The sequence below is a fragment of the Equus asinus genome, chromosome 3 (genome assembly GCF_041296235.1).
Source record: "Equus asinus isolate D_3611 breed Donkey chromosome 3, EquAss-T2T_v2, whole genome shotgun sequence".
Lineage (NCBI taxonomy): Eukaryota > Metazoa > Chordata > Mammalia > Perissodactyla > Equidae > Equus > Equus asinus.
The window spans coordinates 80683889-80703070 of record NC_091792.1 but is presented as its reverse complement, the minus strand read 5'-3'; the positions used below and the strand labels follow the sequence as shown (position 1 = coordinate 80703070).

The following is a 19182-nucleotide window of genomic DNA, read 5'->3' as shown; positions in this document are numbered from 1 at the left end:
TTGCGGATGTTGAACCATCCCTGTGTCCCTGGTATAAATCCCACTTGATCATGGTGTATAATCTTTTTGATGTATTGCTGTAATCGGTTTGCCAAAATTTTGTTGAGGATTTTTGCATCTATGTTCATCAATGATATCGGCCTGTAGTTCTCCTTCTTTGTGTTGTCCTTGTCAGGTTTGGGGATCAGAGTGATGTTGGCTTCATAGAATGTGTTAGGGAGTTCTCCATCTTTCTCAATTTTCTGGAATAGTTTGAGGAGAATAGGTATTAAGTCTTCTTTGAATGTTTGGTAGAATTCTCCAGAGAAGCCGTCTGGTCCTGGACTCTTGTTTTTGGGGAGGTTTTTGATTACCGTTTCTATTTCCTTACTTGTGATTAGTCTATTCAGATTCTCCATTTCTTCCTGATTCAGTTTGGGGAGATTGTAGGAGTCTAGGAATTTGTCCATTTCTTCCAGGTTGTTCAATTTGTTGGCATATAGTTTTTCATAGTATTCTCTTATGATCTCTTGTATTTCATTGGTATCTGTTGTGATTTCTCCTCTGTCATTCCTGATTTTATTAATTTGTGATTTCTCTCTTCTTTTCTTGGTGAGTCTGGCTAGGGGTTTGTCAATTTTGTTAATTCTTTAGAAGAACCAACTCTTTGTTTCATTGATCCTTTCTATTGTCTTTTTTGTTTCAATATCGTTTATTTCTGCTCTTATTTTTATTTCCCTCCTTCTACTGACTCTGGGCTTTGTTTGTTCTTCTTTTTCTAGTTCTGTTAGGTGTCATTTGAGGTTGCTTACGTGAGCTTTTTCTTGTTTAGTGAGGTGAGCCTGTATTGCGATGAATTTCCCTCTTAGGACTGCTTTTGCTGCATCCCAAATGATTTGGTATGTCGTGTTCTCATTTTCATTTGTCTCCAGATAATATTTGATTTCTTCTTTAATTTCTTCAATGATCCATTGTTTGTTGAGAAGCGTGTTGTTTAGTCTCCACATTTTTGCACCTTTCTCTGCTTTTTTCTTGTAGTTGATTTCTAGTTTAATAGCGTTATGATCAGAAAAGATGCTTGATATTATTTCAACTCTCTTGTATTTATTGATGTTTGCTTTGGTTCCCAAAATATGGTCAATCCTTGAGAATGTTCCATGTGCACTTGAGAAGAATGTGTAACCTGCTGTTTTTGGATGAAGTGTTCTATATATATCTATTAAGTCCATCTGGTCTAATTTTTCATTTAATTCTATTATTTCCTTGTTGATTTTCTGTCTGGATGTTCTGTCCATTGGTGTTAATGGTGTGTTGAGGTCCCCTACTATTATTGTATTGTTGTTGATGTCTTCTTTTAGTTCTATTAAGAGTTGCTTTACAAATTTTGGTGCTCCTGTGTTGGGTGCGTATATATTTATAAGTGTTATGTCTTCTTGGTGGAGAGTCCCTTTTATCATTATATACTGTCCCTCTTTATCTTTCTTTATCTGTTTTGCTTTGAAATCTACCTTGTCTGATATTAGTATAGCGACACCTGCTTTCTTTTGTTCATTATTAGCTTGGCGTATTGTTCTCCATCCCTTCACTCTGAGTCTGTGTTTGTCTTTGGGGCTGAGGTGTGTTTCCTGGAGGCAGCATATTGTTGGATCTTGTTCTTTGATCCATCCTGCCACTCTGTGTCTTTTGATTGGGGAGTTCAATCCATTTACATTTAGAGTGATTATTGAGACGTGGGGGCCTACCACTCCCATTTTGTGTCTTGTTTTCCGGTTTTCTTCAGTTTCCTTTGTTTCTCGTCCCATGGTTTAATCTGTTCTGATGTAGAGCTGCTACTCTCTGTTGTTGTCCTTCTACTTATCTCCTCTGCTCTTGGTTTTGTAGCCCCTTTCCTTTTTTGGATTTTTCAGGAATGAGGGTTTTCCTGAGGATTTCCTGAAGAGGAGGTTTTGTGGCAATGAACTCCCTTAATTTTTGTTTATCTGGGAAAGTTTTTATTTCTCCATCGTATTTGAAGGATATTTTCGCTGGGTAGAGAATTCTCGGCTGTAGATTTTTGTCCTTCAGATTTTTGAATATATCATTCCACTCTCTTCTAGCCTGTAAAGTTTCTGCTGAGAAATCGGCTGATAGCCTGATGGGGGTTCCTTTGTAGGTTAGTTTCTTTTGCCTGGCTGTCCTTAGTATTTTCTCCTTGTTTTTGACTTTTGCTAGCTTCACTACTATATGCAGTGGAGTTGGTCTTCTTGCATTGATAAAGTTTGGAGATCTATTGGCTTCTGTCACCTGAAGATCCATCTCCCTCACCAGATTTGGGAAGTTCTCAGCCATTATTTCTTTGAATAGGTTTTCTGCCCCTTTCTCCTTCTCTTCTCCCTCTGGTATACCTATAATCCTTAAGTTGCATCTCCTAATTGTGTCTGATAATTCTCGGAGAGTTTCTTCATTTCTTTTAAGTCTTGCTTCTCTCTCCTCCTCTGCCTGCAACAATTCTATATTGCCATCTTCCAAATTGCTAATTCTTTCCTCCATATTATCGGCCCTACTGTTCAGAGCATCTAGATTTTTCTTAATCTCCTCTATTGTGTTCTTCATTTCCAATATTTCTGTTTGGTTCTTCTTTATCGTATCAAACTCTTTTATGACATAGCTCCTGAACTCGTTGAGTTGTCAGTCAGAATTCTCTCTTAACTCATTGAGAATCTTAATGATGGCTGTTTTGAAGTCATCATCATTTAGGTTATATATCTCATTTTCTTTGGGATTGTTTTCTGTGTATTTGTTACTTTCTTTCTGTTCTGGAGATTTAATGTATTTTTTCATATTGCTTGATGTTGTTGATTTGTGCCTCCGCATGGAGCTAGAGTTTAGTTGCTCCTTTCACTTGTTTCAGCTGCTGCGGTGGGGGGAGCAGCTGTTTATACTTCACCAACCAGGAACCCTGTCCGTAGTTGCTAACTGGGCCTGGGCCCCTCTTTGTAGCCACAGTGGCCCTTTGGATTCCCTCCTCTGCCGTGGGGGCTGTCACAGGGGGGCTTCAGGCTGCAGGTGCCTACTGTTGCAGCCCACCTAGATGTGCTCTCTCCTTGGGGTCTGCAACGGTGTTATGGGCTTTTCCAGCGGCCAGGGGTGGGATCACTTATATTTGTCGCTCCGTTGCTGTCGGCACCCACCAAATCTCACTTGTCCTCTATGGGTCGCAGGAGAGCTATTGGCATCTTCTACAGTCTGTGGTTAGTACACCTAGCTATGCTGCTTTTGCCCTGGGGTCTTCCAGCCTTGTGGCTGGTGGCTGGGTGCCTTCTACTGGTGCTGTGCAGAGGCTTTCCCTAAGGCTGCTGTGAGCCTGTAGGGTTTCCCCCTAGGCTACTAAGCTGGGTCTCTGGAACTCTCTCCAGCCCCAGTCCTCTCCGAGATCTCCAGCAATCCCTAGTCTCACAGGGCGGGCAACGGCAGCTGGGGGTCGCCCCGCCCTCTGGGCTTCTCTCTGGGCCTCTCCCGGGAGCCCTGAATGCTGGGCGTGGCCCCTCTGCTAATGGCAGACAGAGAGTTTTGTCTGCTGCCTGGCGGAACTCTGGCGCTTCCCCTCCGGGTCGCAGGACCGGCCTTTGAAAGTTCCCCCCACCCCGGTCCTCTCCGAGATCTCTGGCAATCTCTAGCCCCACGGGGCGGGCAACGGCAGCTGGGGATCGCCCCGCCCTCTGGGATTCTCTCCGGGCCTCTCCTGGAGCTGTGAATGCTCGGCGTGGCCCCTCTGCTAACGGCAGACAGAGAGTTTTGTCTGCTGCCCGGGCGGAGCTCCGGCGCTTCCCCTCCGGGTCGCAGAACCGGCCTTTGAAAGTTCCCCCAGCCCCGGTCCTCTCCGAGATCTCCGGCAATCCCTAGTCCCACGGGGCGGGCAACGGCAGCTGGGAGACCTCCGTGCCCTCCGTGACTCTCTCTGGGACCCTCCGGGCGCCCCGAGCACCAGGCTGGGTCTCCCCGCCAATGGCGGGGAGAGACTCTCCCCGCGGGCTCAGGTGTGCAACTCCAAAGTTTCCCTCTGCATTTAGGAGTAATTGCGGGGTGTTTAGGTAGGGTTCTGGTCACCTGTTTCCACCGTCGCTCCTCTGTTGTGTTCTCGCTCCTGCCCTAGATGTCTGTGGATCCTCTGGGGGCGTCCGTTGGAAGAAAGCCGCTTGCGGGTACTAGGCTGCCCGTCGGGGTCGGAGAGTTTTCACCTATTTCCACATCCTCCCGGAGGAAAGTCCATCCGCCTTCCGATGTATAGTCGCGTGGGTGTCTCAGACGTCCTGAGATGCTGTCTGGATATCCTTTGTCAAGCGATAAGTGTCCAAATAATTGTAGACTCAAAGGGCGAGAGACAAAGAGGACTACTCACGGCGCCATCTTGGATCTTCTCCTGCCTTGGGTTCTTTGACCCCTGTGTTTATCACATGGAAGCTAAAGAAGCCACCCTACTGGCTTTCTCACTTTTTACTTGAAGGCTCTCTTCCTTTTTTACAGAAATCACGGAGTATCACCCAAGTGAAACTGCAATTCTGTGACAAGCCGTTGAAGCACATGAGGTGTATCTTTGTATGCAGATTCTTGCATCTCATGAAATATTTGTATATGTCCATCATTTTTAAATTGCATTGACCTTCTGATATACAAACTTCAATCAGTGAGGAGCGGAATATTGTATTTGATGAAATTCCTAAAGATCTCAAAATTTTCAGCAAACATAAAACAGGAGATTGCCTCTCCTCTCAATCCATTTCATTATTATTTTACTCTTATTAGACCCTTATCAAAGCAGTGTTAATATTCCTTTTGGGGAAGTAGTCTGACATTTTAAAGAACTACTGCTTTTTAATTATTGGTGTGCAAATAAAGATGACTTTATTTTTAATTAAATGACTTTTTCCCAGTACAAATAATACATAAACAGCTCAGCAATTCTCCCAACTTTTCCTAAATTCTCTAAATATGCAAAGTTTCAACTCAATTATCTCAGAAGTAAATGAATGAAGCTGAGTTAAAAGCAGGTAGCTTCTAGAAATTTTTATAATCCATTGTCTACTACAGATGAACAAATTGCCCTTCATTATCTCAACATTTTTCTTGCTTGTCAGTGTGCAATATTTCTCCATACTTTAACATTGAAGGTGCCTTCATTCATTGCAAAGCCCAGAAATCCTGCATTTTTACTCTGGTCTTAGTTGCACAAAGATTGCTCTGTAAGGATAGTCTCAAAAGTGATGGATACACAACCAATGTGGTACACAAAATGACGCTGGCGTACAAAAAGCAAACACGAGGACCTTTGTTTCTGTTTAGCTTGCTTTCTGAAAGACTGTGTAGTGCATCCAGCAGAAGTGGCAGAGGCCCCTCACTCAGGCAGAGGACAGCACGCAGAGGGTCGGTGCCTCAGTGTCCAGGAGGACCACCAGCTCCCTCAGGCCAGCAGCAAGGGCTCAGACAGGTGCGTTTACAGATCATATCTGGTTTAAACTAAACTAACCCTCACACAATAGATGAGTGCTTTAAAAAGATTCTCGAAAAGAAACAGTTGATTAAAGGAAATGCTAATATTACAAACTTCCCTAACATGCAATACATCTTTACAGTTTTTTCAGCAATATTTAAAAATCATGCGATACTCAATTGAGTAATTTATAAATATTCACTAATCATAATGATAAATCTTTAAATACATCTTTTGGGGTTTCTTGCTTATTATCAAAACACAAAAATCTTCATACCTTTGAGGAACATCTTTCTGCTGTGGCAAAAGTGACCAAACAATATAAATAAATCAACACGATAAATCAACATTTATTCCCCTGTTAGCAAATACTCTTTGAAGATACACAGAAACGTAATTAAAGGTTTAAAGAAACAGGTATTAGAACTAATTAAGTATTGTGGGAAGTTTGCTATTCAGTCAGATCAAACCACTGATGTTTCTACTATGCTGACTTTATGGTATTTACTAGATTCTCTTTCAGTGACAAAATCCACGTAAAACTACAATTTGTGAGCCATTAAAGGACAGAGGTACTGTGGAAGAAGTTTTCTCAACACTAAATGACTTATTTACCTAAGTAAATAATCACCTTATCACCATAATTTATGAGACAAAAAATACTATATAAATTAACCCCTGTTATAGTAATCACTTTGGGATACTAAAAAGGTTCTAGGAGAAGGTTGCAGAAATAGCCAAACATCTGCAATACAATCACTAAGTCACTCGTGGACAAGCCACTGCAACGAGGAAATGAAGCCAAAATGCTTGGAGCACTGCTGTCTCCACCATCAGGTGACACTTGCCTTTTTTTTTTCGATGAGACCTTTACATAAAATGCTATCTTTACAATAGATGTAATAAGATGGGGAATGACTATGAAAATTCTTTGTTCCACAGAGAGATTTACTTGTTTTCATGTGACAAAGCACACAGAGCTGCAGAACTTCAAGACAACTTCCATATTTTTTGCCTTTAAAAAAGAGAACAGTGTTCCATGTTTCTTCCCTTCTGTGCTACAGAGAGGCTGCTGAATGATAGCAGATAATTAAACAGATAATTAAACAAGCCTGTGTCACCTGTCCTGTATAGGTAAAGGTGGCATTTTTAGAATGAATGAGAAAGTAACCTTTTATGAAAGAAAATTGAGCTAAGGAGAGAACATTTGCAATGGAGAGTTGAAAGTATTTCCCTCATTTCTTTGGCAGGAAATAACGAGTGTCACGTTGAAAACCCCATCTACGCTCTTTAAAAATGTGTTAGAACTTTCCAAATGAAGTTTTAACAGGTTTTGAATCCGTTTGTTAAAAAAAATTTTAATGCAACACCTTTCCCAATTAACCTGCAAGAACCACTGACTTACATCTGGGAGATGGGATGCTAAAGAATTTTTTTAAAACAACAGCATTTTGCAAAAACAAAACAAAATAAAATTTTGAGTGGAAGCTACTGATTTGGTGGCCACACAGAATGTGCCTCACTTCCATTTTCATTTATGGTTTTTTGCTGCAGTAACATTTTTAGCTATGAAAGCCATTGGAATGCTTACGTTTATTTAAATAAATTTTAAATAAATGAAACCAAATAATCACTTTCATATATCACAATGGGTTAAACCAGGACTTTTCTTTAAAATAGTGAAGGATCTTCCTTCACCTTTCTCTCAAAATATTGCTTTTGGCACCATTAATAAAATGTTATTTTTAAATTAATATTATTCCATCTTTATATTTGAAATGAATTTTGATATGTTTTATAGTATATAAACTAGTACTTGTACATAATATATAAATACACATATATTGTGGCTAAAGGCTTAAAAATTTTTACTGATGAAAGTCTGAAATCCAAAAGAGATCGGCGATAACTTCTTTCCCCTGGAGGCCTCTGCTTCATGCTCCTTTTGGGATGTTCGTCTTCTCGACCAGAAGGTGTCAATATCTGGAACTGCGGCTGCCTTTTTCCTGCTGGCAGAATGGAAATCTTACCTCACACAACAGGAAAACTCCTCTGCTCATTTAAGAAATGTCAGTAGCTTGAGTCTGTTCCCTGGGCAAAAACAGGGTAGGGCCTATTTCCATTGAGCAAAGATGGCAACCTGGCAGCGCATCTTTGCGTTCACATCTACTATATGGGTTTTAAGAAGAAGAGAAGTCTTATTGGAGTGCAGAAGGTACTGAAGGACAAAGGGCGCTGGAATGCCTGGCCAGGAACCCTATGGTTCTGTGGCGGGCTGGGTGTGGTGGCATGAGCACGTGCCGTGGCACAGGAGATGCCAGTCCTCTTAGTAGTGACCTTGTGTTCAGTGCCTCCGGCAACCCATCTGTAAAATATGCATAATTATTTCCAAATCACAGGTTCATCGTCAGGATTGCAGAGAGTGGCATGAAGGAAGTATCCACGGTTCTGAGGCCCTTTACACACTGACGTTTCAAAACTAAAAGCACCATCAAAATAAAGACTGATTAACAGAGTTATTTGCCTTTCTTGTTTTGAACAAGGAGCACTCAGGAATGAAAATTAAGTACTTCAATAAGCATGCATTCCAGCATCCACGGATCTCTCTCTCTTTCTCATTTACCAATCTATGTACACACGCAACTTTTCTAAGGTACAACTGACAAGCAATAAATGGCACCTAGTTTAAGTGTACAATCTTATGACTTTTGAACTATGTATACACTCATGAAACCATCACCACAATGAAGTTAATGAGCATATCCATCACCTCCCAAAGTTTCCTCATGCCTATTCATAATACCTCCTTCCTGCCCTTCCCACTCCCTCCCGTCACCAGACAATCATTGATTTGCTTTCTGTCACTATAGATTTTTTCGTATATTTAGAATTATATGTAAATAGGATATACAATATGTACCCTTTTTTTCTGGCAGTTTTTACTCAGAGTAATTGTTTTGGAATTCATGTGTGCTGTTGTTCATCCATTTTTATTGCTGAATAATATTCAGTGGCACAAATGTACCAAAATTTGTCTGTCTGTTCACCCGTTGATGCTCATTCAGATTCTTTCCAGATTTGGCTATTACAGTAAAGCTATTCTGAATAGCTTTAAGTCCCTGTGTGGATATGCGCTTTCATGTTGCTTGGGATGAAATGACAGTGTCAGATGGTAGGCATGTTTATCTTTTTAAGAAACTACAAACTGTTTTCCAAAGGGGTTGCGCCATTTTACATTTCCACAAGCAGTGGATGGATGATGAGAGCTGACATCCTTAGAAAGAAGTCTGTCTCTTTTAATTAGGAAGTGAGATGAAGATTTTTCTTAAAATATCCCTTTTCAGATTGAGAAATTTCTCTTCTATTCTTAATTTGATGAGATTTTGAATTTTAGCAACTGTTTTTCCTACGTCTAATTGAGATAACTGTGTGCTGTGTGTGAGTGTATCTGCTATTATGGTTCATTACACTGATTTTCAAATATTAAATTAACCTTGCATTTCTGGGTAAACTTCACTGATTATCATATATTATCCTTTTTCTATATTGTTGGATTTGATTTGCCAACATTTTGTTAAGAATTTTTGCATCTTTTGAAATATATTGTTCTTTACTTTTCTTGCAATGCATTTTTCTGGTTTTGATACCAAGATAATTCTGGCTCCATAGAATGAATTAGGAAATATTACTTCCTCTTCACTTTTCTAAAGGAAGGTTTGTATAACTGGTATTACTTCTTCCTTAAATGTTTGGTAGAATTCAACACTGAAGACATCTTGGTCTGAGATTTTCTTTATGTGAAGGTTTTTAACTTAAATTTTAAATTATTAAATAGACATAAGATATTTGTATTACATATTTGTTTTTCAATAAACCTTGATAGTTTGCGTCTTTCAAGGAATTTATCTGTTTCATCTAGGTTGTAGAATATATTGACGTAATGTAGTTCATTTGATTCCTTATTATCTACCGAATATCTGTAAAACCTGTATGACGTCACCTCTCTCATTTATGATATCGGTGACTTATGTATTCTTCTTTTTTCTTTTTGCCTGATTAGTTTAGCTAGAGGTTTATCAATTTTATGGATCCTCTCAAAGAGCCAGATTTTGGTTTCATTGATTTTCTCTGTTGTCTTTCTGTTTCATTTGTTTCTCCTCTGACTTTTATTATTTCCTTTCTTCTGCTTACTTTGGCTTCCATTTGCTCTTCTCTTACTACTTTCTTAAGATGGAAACCAAAGTTTGAGAACTTTTTTCTTTTTTAATATAGGCATTTTGTTCTAAAAATTTCCCGCTAAGTAGTGCTACATTGCAAATATATTGATATACTCTGTTTTAATTTTCACACCATTCAAAATGTGCCAATTACCATTTTGATTTTTTGTTAACCCATAGTTTATTTAGAATTGTTTTATTTTGTTGTCAGATTTTTGGGGGTTTTCAAATGTCTTTCTATTATTTCTTTTAAAATAATTCCATCGCGGTCAAAGAAGATACTTTGTACGACTTGAATTCTTCTGACTTTATTGAGACTTGTTTTATGGCCCAAATATGATCTATTTTGGTAAATATTCCCTGTTCACTTGACAAAACTGTATATTCTGTCATTATTGAGTGGAGTGTTGTATAAATGTCAATTAGGTCAAGTAGGTTGACAACGTTGTTCAAGTCTCCTATATGCTTACTGATTTGATGTCTACTTACTCTGTCAATTATTGAGAGAGGACTATAGAAATATCTGATTATCATTGTGGATATGTCTGTTATTTCTGTTTGCAATTCCACCATATTTTGCTGAATGGATTTTAAAAGTCTTTTACTAGATTTATAAATACTTAAGATTGCCAGGTCTTCTTGATGAATTGACCCCTTTATTATTACGAAATGAGCTTCTTAATCACACTGGTCATGTCATTTTCTCTGAAATCTACTATGATAATAATGCCTGCCTGCTGGTGGTAAATTCTTTCAGCATTTATATATCTAAAATATCTTTATTTTGCCTTCATTTTTGAGATTTTCTCTGGGCACAGAATTCTAGGTTAATAGTTTTTTCTTTCATTACTTTAAAGATCTTGCTCTACTGTCTTCTGATTTGAATTGTTTCTAATGAGAAATCTCCTGTCATGATTGTTTTATTCTTCTGTATGTGATTTAATCCAACTCTCCACCCCTCTGGCTGCTTTTAAGATTTTGTCTTTATCTTAGGTTTGAGGAATTGATTATGATGTACCTTGGTGACTTTTATCCATATTTCTTGCTTTAAGATTTGGGGGGATACTTTTCGAGATTTTTTCTCTTTTAGCTTCATGTACCTATGTACCTGGGCTTATTGTTTTCATCAAATATGTTTCTGTCTGTGTTTCCCAGTGGCCAAACCCAACAGAAACCCCATGGCAAGGAGTCCATGGAGGCCAGCCTTCCAGGGCACAGAGTATAGAAAATAAATTTAGACAGTGGATCTGAAGGAGCAAAGAGAAGAAATATTACACCAAAGGTTTTTTTTTCACATCAGCATTTGAGAAGAATTTGTGGTCACAGAAATGTCAAGGAGATTGAAAATACCAATCACTTGGAAACAGTCCAAACTAGTTTGCAAACCATCTTTACTTTGAATATTTTCATGAGCCCTTTTTTACCTTAACTCTCCTTTTTAATTTTTTTTACCACAAGAGAAATGTCTATGTTAGTAACTTTTCATTAAGAAGATATTGCTAATGCAGTAAAGTAACAACAGGATCCAATACATACTTGTATTCCCTAGAGATCTGACATTTTTTCACATTCACCAGAAAGGACCTTTTGATTTATTAAAGACTGTCTTTCTGGATGGAATAAAAAAATCGATTCTGAGTGTCATGATTGAGCACTCAGAGCAATTTACCTAAGTTTTGTCATTCAGATCTAAAAATGCCACTGTCCTATTTGCAATCTCAGGCTGAGGAATATAATCTGCACAGATGACAGAGCAGACCTTTATGCTGTCTTATGGAACCCAGGGGACTCACTTCATATCTCACAAGCTAAGCATTTTGTTCCACCTCTCTCATTTATTGACTTGGTTTACCCTGATCAAAACAATTTGTGGCAGCAAGAAGGTGGTAGGGTGGGACCATTCACTTTTCCTCCCTGTTTTCAGGAATGCTTAAAACTTCATGCTAATCCTTTATAGTTTCAGATTGCAGAGTAGTACACTCAGATTTTTCAAAATAAAATTGTTGCAGAAATACCATGCAAACATCTCTTGTGTTAATTGCTTATCCCTTGAAGGTTTTTTAAATGGCTGTATCATGGTGAATTATGCTGGCAATAGAAATATGGTTCATTTATAAAGTTCATATAAATGATGCATTGGGAAAAGGTTTTTTTGTTCTGGTTGATAAAAGTTAATCAAATGCAAGATGGCATAGAGCAATTCAGCATAAATCTTCCACGGAGCGCTGCTTACGCCTCCTATCTCCCAGGTGGGGAGACCATTTATCTGACTATTTTGAAACTGTCCTAATAAATCCTTGATTTAGAGAACCGTATCCAGGTAGCCAACTAATGACTTGTGTTTCAGAACTCTTCTAGTAAATATATTATAAATGGCATCTCAACTCTTCAGTAGCCTGAAAGCAGAGACATTTAAAACTTAGGTGAGAACCACAAATGATTCAAAAGGGGAAAAGATTTTCCTCAGATGCAATTTTCTCTTGATACCAGAGAACCCTGCTGTTCAGGTTCTGTGACACTATCAAACCACTGGGTTTCAGCTCCTTTAAGGCCTGGGTTGAATATCAGATTCATTAGTGGTGGTGTTTATAAGCTCAATGGCAAAAAATCTATTACTGTTCATTTCAGATACCATCCGAAGTCTGAGACGAAGCATTGATTTCAAAAGGAATGTTCTCTTCCTCTATTTGTAACCCTCAAAAGGAAAATTACATTCTCTGAGTTGAGCAGGCTTAACTAAACGGGAGCAAATGGCTGCTGTTTGAGACAGTAATACCTACCTCTACAAACTAGTTTCTGCCTCAGACAAGACGGCCTTGGCCATGCTTTTCTGCCTAACCACATGATGCAAAATTATCCATGTTTTAAAAACTTTTCAGTGGGCATTTTGACATCGTGTGTGCCCTTTCACACACAACCATATGAATTGAACTATGCTCATGATGTTTAGAGAAAAATTAAGATTTCTACTTCTAAGCTTTTTATTTTTCAGGATTAGAAACTTATATGACTACTGTTTATCACAATGCCTGGCAATCAGGACCCATTTGTCCACTTTCCTCTTCCTCTCCTCCACTATTCAGATGCTCAGTCCAAATATTCCGAATGTGTTTATTACAGCCTAGCACTTACTGAGAGTTTTCTGTGTGCTTAGGATTTCTCATCTGTGATTGTATGTAAGCCACACAACAAGTCTTCGGGCTCAGTACCACTCATCTATTGGTGAGTAAACCAAGATTTAGAGAGCTTAGGTCACGTAATTGAGGTCATAATATCTGTAAGTGACTGATCCAGAAACTGAACTGAGTTTTGTCTAAATTTGAAACCCCTGTTCTTTCCATTGCTTCTTTCTTATTAAACTGCTAAAGCTACTAGGTTTTAAGATTTTGGATTCCACATGTAACGAAGCGCAGCAATTAAAGAGCCTCAGCCAGGAGACTGGAATTTAGGGAGACCGATCAAACGTCTATTTTAAAAACATGAAAATTTCAGAAAGATTGTAAAATCCCCTCAGATCATCTGGTTTTTTTCCTTCAGTCTGATGAAATAGACTACGTGAAATTACAAATCCTAATCTGTGGATTCAGACAAGATGGCCCCAGTATGTGACTCTTAAGATGCTCTTCCCCAGGCCACAGCCCCGCCCACCGTGGCAATTGTTTGTTTGTTTTTCAATGTGGAAGAGAGAAGTTAACAAAACATAAAATCTTCTTGGCACTTGTATTTCATTTTTTTTAAGCCATCCTTCTTTCTATGTGATTTACTCAATTTTAAAAATGTTGCTTACATTTTGAGGACTAACTACAAAGGAAAGGGGCTAAAGACGCTAAAGGGTCATGATAATAAAAACAAATACCCTTATGCTTGCATTGCATGGTATGACTGCACAATAAGAAATCAAGTAACGTTCCTTGCTTGTCACATTTACAGTGGTTCTACGAATCTTTGAAAACCAGGACAACACTTCCCCACTTTTCTCTCTCCCATTGCATTTAATTAAAATGTGATCTTTTCTAAATTGACTGAGTCACTTGGCTCTGCTGTGTGTATTTCAAGCTCCACTCATAAATTCTTTACCAGATTTCCATTTGGGGAAGATTAACCATTTTGCAATCTAATTTCCTTCCAGCAGAATGCCTCTGGTTCTTTGTCATTATTCAGGGGGAAAAATTGAGATCTCCAAGAGTTTAGCTCTCTCCACACAAATGAACTCTCAGGTTAAGCTTGTTGATTACATTCTCCTCCCTTCACCCCCACCGGGCGAGTTTACATGTGGATGAGTTCTTCTCAGATGGATAAGGATTGCACACTCTCATCCCCCACAAGTTGGCCTTTGCCACCCATGGCTTATGCCAAATTTCATCAGACAAATTCAAATCTCTAGGCCAGAGTTGCAGTCCAAGGGATTTTTCTCTTGGACAAGAATCTGGGCTAATGATTTCAAACTTCAATCTCATTGCTTTCAGGCGCCTTAACTATTTGTATTGGAAAACTTTAGTGATCGTGCAGGCCAATGTTCTCATTCTTCAAACAATGACACTGAAATCCAAATAGGTGAAATAAAAATGTCACAAATGACTTAATGGAAAAACCTGGACCACACCCCTTATAATGCATCACCAATGATTTTTCTATATAACAGTGCTGCCTCATACACAATTTTTCTCATTTTAAAAAATTTTTGATATTCACATTTAATCCACTGAGGTCTGCTAACTGAACAGATATTTTGATAGCTCATTAGCACTGAGACATATTTTTCCACCTTTTAGCACTTCCAAGAGAGGGACGAGTCTTAGAAGCAATGGAATCTTACTGAGGCTGTTAGCCGGGTGTCAGTGATGATGTAAGTGTCACTGCAAATTCATGCACAATCCTGGTTGATATTCTGGTGGCATTAGTGGACAACTGCAACCCCTTGACATTTGGCTAAAAAAGCTCTTTAAGAACTTTTTTGAGGAATTAATGTAAGACTTGGCTGTTGAGTTTCATTGACTTTTTATGGTAAGATCAAGAAAGAGCCATCATCATAACTTGAAAAATGGGTATCTATGGCTTGAAAGAAAATCCCCAAAACAATAGAGAAGCACTCTTGAAAGAAATGCTATGTCCTCATTGTTCTCAATAGCACAGAGAACCAAGTTGTGGGAAAGCACAGGCTTCCACAACAGTCAAAAATGATTCAGAATAGTCAGAATCTGTGAAGTTTTAGGACTACCTTAACTAATACACTCAGCTTATGTATTCCATTTCACATGTACATAAGAGTGTTGTATAATCCAGAAACTTTTGAACAAGTCTAAAAGTTATTTTCAGGGGCCAGCCTGGTGGCATAGTGGTTAAGTTCACATGCTCCACTTTGGTAGCCCAGGGTTCGTGGGTTCAGATCCTGAGTGCAGACCTAGCACCGCTCATCGGGCTGTGTTATGGCGGCATCACACATATAAAATGGAGGAAGATTGGCATGGATGTTAGCTCAGGGCCAATCTTCCTCACCAAGAAAAGAAAAAAAACTATTTTCAATAAATTTAAAATAGAAATTCTAAATTAGAGTTCAATTTTCAGTGTTTTTTTTCTTTTTTAGTGGTAAATAAAACAATGGTATACCTTACAATGAATGGCAACTTGAATTCAATAAAATAACGTATGCATTTAGTTTTGTGTTGAGTACTTTAGTGACTGAAGAAAAGATCTAAGTCATATTCTTAATCTTAAAAAAATCTCCTAACGAGGAAAGATAAATCCAACCTAAGAAACATTCAGAAAGCAAGACAGAATATAACCAAAAATTAAATTTTATGATGAGAATTGTATACACGCTGTTCAGCAAATAGTACATTTTGAGGGCTGGTGTCCTCTTGCAGGAAGTAAGTTGTCAGCAGGGCCATGAAACTTGGTTTGGATTTCAATGGGCTGAGGGTAGATTGGAGGAGAAAAATAAATTCTCCTCAGCAGGGGCCACCCGGTGGCATAGTAGTTAAATCTGCACGCTCTGCTTTGGCGGCCTGGGTTTGCCAGTTCAGATCATGGGCTTGGACCTACGCACCGCTTGTCAAACCATGCCGTGGCGGGTGTCCCACATATAAAATAGGGGAAGATGAGCATGGATGTTAGCTCAGGACCAGTCTTCCCCAGCAAAAAGAGGAGGATTGGTGGCAGATGTTAGCTCAGGGTTAATCTTCCTCAAAGAAAAAATTAAAAATTCTCCTCACCAGTCAGGTCAACAAAATTGCCCTGGGATAATGGATTGGATAGGCCTGCCGTATGCCATTGTGCAATTTATATGCTGCACAAAGGCCCCCGGCAGAGGGAGGGAGGAAGTGGGGGCCAAAATCCAATTCTCACTTGTTTATCAAGCCAAGCATCCTAGCAGGGAGATGCAATAGTTTGAGGAAAGATGTGCTTTTATATAATCGATCCATCCAGCAAGGGCACATTTTTGCAGTGCCCACAAAGGTGCAAGATATGCTGGTGGAGGCCAAGGATGACAGATATTACAGCCAATCACCTTTCCATTCATCAGGGAAAAGGGGAGTGTGTTACAGAGTGGGTAGAATCTGATCAAAGTTTTGACAGCAGAAAAATGCATGGCATATTTATAGGACCGTGAGAAGGTTTTCCGGGGGAGTCAAGGGGCCTGAGATTGGAGAGTAGAATGGGGTTAGAGAATGAAGAGTCCTGAAAAGCAACCCTCTGAGGGAACAAGACTGAAGTTTTAAGTCAGGGGCTCTGAGTCATTCCCAGAAATAATTATTTGAACTGCAAATGAAGCCCAGAAATTAGAATTCGTCTGATGAAATCTGGCACACCCATGGTAGCACAGGCCGGACCCAGGGGAGAAAAGAGAAGGCAGTTCTCATGCAATTCAGCCAGCTCTAGAGACAGAAGGGAGCATTTTAGGCTTTGAGTATGGGAATGATATCATGAAACAAACCATGCTTACACCGGCCAGCCCCAGGGGCCTGGTGGTGAGGTTCAGCGCGCTCTGCGTCAGCAGCCCAGGTTTGGTTCCTGGGCGTGGACCTACGCTGCTCTGTTAGTGGCCATCCTGTGATTTGCTGGCAGCCCACATACTGAAAGATACAGGAATATTTGCCTGGATGTTAGCTCAGGGCAAATCTTCCACAGCAAAAAAAGAAACCAATACTTACAGGAAAAGCCCATCAGAGCATGGAGTGGAGGGTGGTGAAGGAAAGGGAAAGCTGGAGTCTGGAGAGCAACAGGGCTGTATTTCTGAGTATCTGCTCAGGGCGCAGGCAGCAGTAATCGAGGATGAAGGAGAGGGATTCGTCCACGATGATTCCCATCCTTTCCATTCTGGGGGACTAAAAAGTCATAGCATCGCTGATGAGAAACTGAAGGACACAAGACAGGCTGCTGAGAAAGGAAGAAAGACTAAGTATTTACTAAAATAGAAAAGCCTCATATAAATAAGTCTTTCAAAGGTCTATGAAAAAGAAATCCCTCAATCTCTAGCTGAGGCTATTTCTAAAAATGAAAAGAAGAATTATTCCTTATAAAGGAAATCATCAAGCTCAGGATGGGTGAAGAAAATGTTGATGGTTAACCTAAACAGATTAGCCATTCCATAAATGTTAAAGAAGTGAGAAATAAAAATGTGAACCACGGGTTTTCTCTGTGTGTTCTATATTATGCCACAGCCGTGACTGTAGGATCTGCTTTTCTCTCAATGGGAAAGACTGCAATCTCCTCTGAGGTTGAGGAGGGACCTAGTATTCTCCTAAAACAATGGCAAGGTGCACTTCACCTCAAGGACGTGAGTGGGATCAAGCCCGCTGCAGGAGACCCGAAGCAGGATCCATCCTGTGAAGCAGGGCAGACGAAGGGGCCTGGGGGGGACCTGAGGAAGGGAGATTCTGCTGCAGGTACCAGGAGAAAGCCCAGCCCAATTAGCACAGCACAGTCGATAGAAGGGAAGACAACGCACAGGTAGTACCAGGAAGTCTAGTGTGGCATCAGCAAATTCAGGAGGAAGGAAAATGCCGCAAGCAGGCAGGAAGCCAAAGAAGCCTGTCAGCAGACAGAAGGGGCGCCGATTCCTCCAGCTAGAGGATGCACTACCCAGAGGAGGCACAGCAAAATTAAAGCAAGACCCAGATTACAGGTGCCAGGTAGGCTAAGGAGACTCAGGCACACAGAAGGAAAAAAGGATCCAGCTTCAAGAATGGAAACAGAAGCACCGAGCTTCTGGAAGAAGGCAGCTGTAACAACTGGAGTATAAGGCACTGGAACTGAATGTAGAAGAGAAAGATTGCACGGCCTTCAGGGAAGCTTCTGTGATGGAAGCTGCTCCCTGATAGGATGAAGCTGTTTCATCTCTCTGCACTTCTGCGTCCTCACCTATAACATGGTAACAGGCTTTCTTCCCTCACGCTGGTTCCAGGATCTTTTGTTAAGTGAAAAGGAAAATCACAGAATTGTATTTATGATCCCATCTACATTAAAAGTCTGCATTCAAGTTTCTGTGTGCAGATAAGCACACGCACATGCAGTCTCACACACAGGACGTGGAAGGAAACACGTTCCACTGTAGTCAATGGGAACCCTGGGGCGAGAATGGGAGAGGCACTTTCAGTTTTATTATAAACAATCCTGTTTCTGTAAATATTTTACAACATGCAAGCATTAATATATTACTTTTCGAAGAAAACAAATTTTTAAATCTCTAATTCAGAGGGTTATCATGAGGTTTTAACAAAATAATACTTGTTTCTGAAGTGTGTAACACAGGGACAGTCACACAGTTAGACCTAGACAAATGCCAGTGCTGTTGTCATTGTCACTTTTCTTGTTAGAGGGGAAAGGCAAACACCCGCAAAATTCATAACCACACAGCAAAAGGAAAACGAAAGCAAAAGCACAGATCGGAACATAAACAAGCTACGTTTAAACACAGTGCTGAGAACGTGAAGTGACTGACGCATGTTGAGCAGTATGGAGGCCGCCTGGGAAGGTTCCGCGGAGATGAAACAGATTGAACTGAAAGCCGAGGGTGGGAAGAGATGTGGTTGCCAGTGAAGCATGGCGTGAAGATTATAAAAGTGGGTTGAAATTGCTAAAGATCTAATGATGCCAACATATCTAAGGCCACTTTTAGTTTCATACCCGTCAGAGCCTTTCTTTTCTGAGAGGAAAAGATCCAGCAGGCAGCAAGAAAGGTATATATGGGACTTCCGGGGGAAAGGCACACCCTGGATGTGTTCCTAGAGACTGCCATCCTTTCCCAAGTGGCCCGGGAAGAACCAGCATTGTGGGAGGTGAGCCAACAGGAAGTGAGTCCTTCACCTGCTGCAGTGCCTTATACGAAATACCCCAGTCACTGGGGCTTGATTCATGTAGAGTTCAAAATAATTCATCCAGCTACTCCTCACTTCTATCCTCCTCATGGGTAGCAACCTTGGGCCATGCTGCCCCTAGCCACTGGCTCATTGCAGAACTCCATGCATGCACTATGTGGCCTCACTGCCAGTTCCCTCTGCTTCCCAGAGTGGCTCTTCT

At 40.2% G+C, this 19182-nt stretch overlaps 1 long non-coding RNA gene across 1 annotated transcript; it reads right to left on the bottom strand.

The window, feature by feature from the left end:
- Window positions 1-4848: 4848 nt before the first annotated feature.
- Window positions 4849-18899, bottom strand: LOC139044979 (uncharacterized). The gene is made up of 3 exons (XR_011502466.1): window positions 18790-18899; window positions 16815-16988; window positions 4849-7455 (listed from the first exon to the last, which is right to left on the bottom strand). It is a non-coding gene; the product is annotated as an uncharacterized lncRNA (long non-coding RNA).
- Between the last annotated feature and the right edge of the window lie 283 nt (window positions 18900-19182).